Here is a 4,967-nt window from a genome sequence, read left to right on the forward strand (position 1 = left end):
TGTCCCTAGTACTGTGATATCTCTGCCCCTGGTACTGTGACGTCTGTGTCCCTGGTACTGTGATATCTCTGCCCCTGGTACAGTGATGTCTCTGCCCCTGGTATTGTGACGTCTCTGTCCCTGGTACTGTGATATCTCTGCCCCTGGTACTGTGACGTATCTGTCCCTGGTACTGTGATGTCTGTGTCCCTGGTACTGTGATATCTCTGCCCCTGGTACAGTGATGTCTCTGACCCTGGTACTGTGATGTCTCTGCCCCTGCTACTGTGATATCTCTGCCCCTGGTACTGTGATGTCTCTGCCCCGGTACTGTGACGTCTCTGACCCTGGTACTGTGATATCACTGCATATGTACTGTAATATCTCTACCCCTTGTACTGTGATGTCTCTGCCCCTGGTACTGTGACGTCTCTGACCCTGGTACTGTGATATCTCTGACCCTGGTACTGTAATATCTCTGCCCGTGGTACTGTGACGTCTCTGACCCTGGTACTGTGATATCTCTGACCCTGGTACTGTAATATCTCTGCCCCTGGTACTGTGATTTCTCTGCCGCTGGTACTGTAATATCTCTGCCCCTGGAACTGTGATATCTCTGACCCTGGTACTGTGATGTCTCTGCCCCTGGTACTGTGATATCTCTGCACCTGGTACTTAGAAGTCTCTGTCCTTGTACTGTGATGTCTCTGACCCTGGTACTGTAATATCTCTGCCCCTGTTAGTGTGATATCTCTGACCCTGGTACTGTAATATCTCTGCCCCTGGTACTGTGATATCTCTGCCCCTGGTACAGTGATATCTCTGCCCCTGGTACTGTGATATCTCTGCCCCAGGTACTGTGATGTTTGTGTCCCTGGTTCTGTGATATCTCTGCCCCTGGTATTGTGACGTCTCTGTCCCTGGTACTGTGATATCTCTGCCCCTGGTACTGTGACGTCTCTGTCCCTGGTACTGGGATGTCTGTGTCCCTGGTACTGTGATATCTCTGCCCCTGCTACTGTGATATCTCTGACCCTGGTACTGTGATATCACTGCACCTGGTACTTTGACGTCTCTGTCCTTGTACTGTGATGTCTCTGACCCTGGTACTGTAATATCTCTGCCCCTGGTACTGTGATATCTCTGACCCTGGTACTGTAATATCTCTGCCCCTGGTGCTGGGATGTCTCTGCCCCTAGTACTGTAATGTCTGTGTCCCTGGGACAGTGATATCTCTGCCCCTGGTACTGTGATGTCTCTGCCCCTGGTACTGTGATGTCTCTGCCCCTGGTACTGTGATGTCTGTGTCCCTGGTACTGTGATGTCTCTGCCCCTGGTACTGTGATGTCTCTGTCCCTGGTACTGTGATGTCTGTGTCCCTGGTACTGTGATGTTTCTGTCCCTGGTACTGTGATGACTCTGCCCATGGTTCTCTGATGTCTCTACATATGTACTGTGATATCTCTGCCCCTGCTACTGTGATGTCTCTGCCCCTGGTACTGTGATGTCTGTGTCCCTGGTACTGTGATGTTTCTGTCCCTGGTCTGTGATGACTCTGCCCATGGTTCTCTGATGTCTCTACATATGTACTGTGATATCTCTGCCCCTGGTACTGTGATGTCTCAGTCCCTGGTACTGTGATGTCTGTGTCCCTGTACTGTGATGTCTCTGTCCCCGGTACGGTGATGTCTGTATCCCTGGTACTGTGATGTCTCTGTCCCTGGTACTGTGACGACTCTGTCCCTGGTACTGTGATATCTGTGCCCCTGGTACTGTGATGTGTCTGACCATGGTACTGTGATGTCTGTATCCCTGGTTATGTGATGTCTCTGCATATGTACTGTGATATCTCTGCCCCTGGTACTGTGATATCTCTGCCCCAGGTACTGTGATGTCTCTGCCCCTGGTTCTGTGATATCTCTGCCCCTGGTACAGTGATATCTCTGCCCCTGGTACTGTGACGTCTATGTCCCTGGTACTGTGATATCTCTGCCCCTGGTACAGTGACGTCTCTGACCCTGGTACTGTGATATCACTACATATGTACTGTAATATCTCTGCCCCTGGTACTGTGATGTCTCTGCCCCGGTACTGTGACGTCTCTGACCCTGGTACTGTGATATCACTGCATATGTACTGTAATATCTCTACCCCTGGTACTGTGATGTCTCTGCCCCTGGTACTGTGACGTCTCTGACCCTGGTACTGTGATATCTCTGACCCTGGTACTGTGATATCTCTGACCCTGGTACTGTAATATCTCTGCCCGTGGTACTGTGACGTCTCTGACCCTGGTACTGTGATATCTCTGACCCTGGTACTGTAATATATCTGCCCCTGGTACTGTGATTTCTCTGCCCCTGGTACTGTAATATCTCTGCCCCTGGAACTGTGATATCTCTGACCCTGGTACTGTGATGTCTCTGCCCCTGGTACTGTGATATCTCTGCACCTGGTACTTAGATGTCTCTGTCCTTGTACTGTGATGTCTCTGACCCTGGTACTGTAATATCTCTGCCCCTGGTACTGTGATATCTCTGACCCTGGTACTGTAATATCTCTGCCCCTGGTACTGTGATATCTCTGCCCCAGGTACAGTGATATCTCTGCCCCTGGTACTGTGATATCTCTGCCCCAGGTACTGTGATGTCTCTGTCCCTGGTACTGTGACGTCTCTGTCCCTGGTACTGTGATGTTTGTGTCCCTGGTTCTGTGATATCTCTGCCCCTGGTATTGTGACGTCTCTGTCCCTGGTACTGTGATATCTCTGCCCCTGGTACTGTGACGTCTCTGTCCCTGGTACTGTGATGTCTGTGTCCCTGGTACTGTGATATCTCTGCCCCTGCTACTGTGATATCTCTGACCCTGGTACTGTGATCTCTCTGCCCCTGGTGCTGTGATATCTCTGCCCCTGGTACTGTGATGTCTCTGCCCCTGGTACTGTGATATCTCTGCACCTGGTACTTTGATGTCTCTGTCCTTGTACTGTGATATCTCTGCCCCTGGTACTGTGATATCTCTGCCCCTGGTGCTGTGATATCTCTGCCCCTGGTACTGTGATGTCTCTGCCCCTGGTACTGTGATATCTCTGCACCTGGTACTTTGATGTCTCTGTCCTTGTACTGTGATGTCTCTGACCCTGGTACTTTAATATCTCTGCCCCTGGTACTGTGATATCTCTGACCCTGGTACTGTAATATCTCTGCCCCTGGTACTGTAATGTCTGTGTCCCTGGGACTGTGATATCTCTGCCCCTGGTACTGTGATATCACTGCATATGTACTGTAATATCTCTGCCCCGGTACTGTGACGTCTCTGACCCTGGTACTGTGATATCACTGCATATGTACTGTAATATCTCTACCCCTGGTACTGTAATGTCTCTGCCCCTGGTACAGTGATGTTGGTGTCCCTGGTACTGTGATGTTTGTGTCCCTGGTTCTGTGATATCTCTGCCCCTGGTATTGTGACGTCTCTGTCCCTGGTACTGTGATATCTCTGCCCCTGGTACTGTGACGTCTCTGTCCCTGGTACTGTGATGTCTGTGTCCCTGGTACTGTGATATCTCTGCCCCTGCTACTGTGATATCTCTGACCCTGGTACTGTGATCTCTCTGCCCCTGGTGCTGTGATATCTCTGCCCCTGGTACTGTGATGTCTCTGCCCCTGGTACTGTGATATCTCTGCACCTGGTACTTTGATGTCTCTGTCCTTGTACTGTGATATCTCTGCCCCTGGTACTGTGATATCTCTGCCCCTGGTGCTGTGATATCTCTGCCCCTGGTACTGTGATGTCTCTGCCCCTGGTACTGTGATATCTCTGCACCTGGTACTTTGATGTCTCTGTCCTTGTACTGTGATGTCTCTGACCCTGGTACTTTAATATCTCTGCCCCTGGTACTGTGATATCTCTGACCCTGGTACTGTAATATCTCTGCCCCTGGTACTGTAATGTCTGTGTCCCTGGGACTGTGATATCTCTGCCCCTGGTACTGTGATATCACTGCATATGTACTGTAATATCTCTGCCCCGGTACTGTGACGTCTCTGACCCTGGTACTGTGATATCACTGCATATGTACTGTAATATCTCTACCCCTGGTACTGTAATGTCTCTGCCCCTGGTACAGTGATGTTGGTGTCCCTGGTGCTGGGATGTCTCTGCCCCTAGTACTGAGATGTCTCTGCCCCTGGTACTGTGACGTCTCTGACCCTGGTACTGTGATATCTCTGACCCTGGTACTGTGATATCTCTGCACCTGGTACTTTGATGTCTCTGTCCTTGTACTGGGATGTCTCTGACCCTGGTACTGTGATATCTCTGCCCGTGGTACTGTGACGTCTCTGACCCTGGTACTGTGATATCTCTGCCCCTGGTACTGTGATATCTCTACACCTGGTACTTTGATGTCTCTGTCCTTGTACTGTGATGTCTCTGACCCTGGTACTGTAATATCTCTGCCCCTGGTACTGTGATATCTCTGCCCCAGGTACTGTGATGTCTCTGCCCCTAGTACTGTGATGTCTCTGCCCCTGGTTCTGTGATATCTCTGTGCCTGGTACTGTGATATCTCTGCCCCAGGTACTGTGATGTTTGTGTCCCTGGTGCTGGGATGTCTCTGCCCCTGGGACTGTGATATCTCTGCCCCTTGTAATGTGTTGTCTCTGCCCCTGGTATTGTGACGTCTCTGTCCCTGGTACTGTGATATCTCTGCCCCTGGTACTGTGACGTCTCTGTCCCTGGTACTGTGATGTCTGTGTCCCTGGTACTGTGATATCTCTGCCCCTGGTACTGTGATATCTCTGCCCCTAGTACTGTGATGTCTCTGCCCCTGGTTCTGTGATATCTCTGTGCCTGGTACTGTGATATCTCTGCCCCAGGTACTGTGATGTTTGTGTCCCTGGTGCTGGGATGTCTCTGCCCCTAGTACTGTGATATCTCTGCCCCGTGGTACAGTGATGTCTCTGCCCCTGGAACTGTGATATCTC

Source organism: Hemitrygon akajei, chromosome 16 (genome assembly GCF_048418815.1).
Source record: "Hemitrygon akajei chromosome 16, sHemAka1.3, whole genome shotgun sequence".
Lineage (NCBI taxonomy): Eukaryota > Metazoa > Chordata > Chondrichthyes > Myliobatiformes > Dasyatidae > Hemitrygon > Hemitrygon akajei.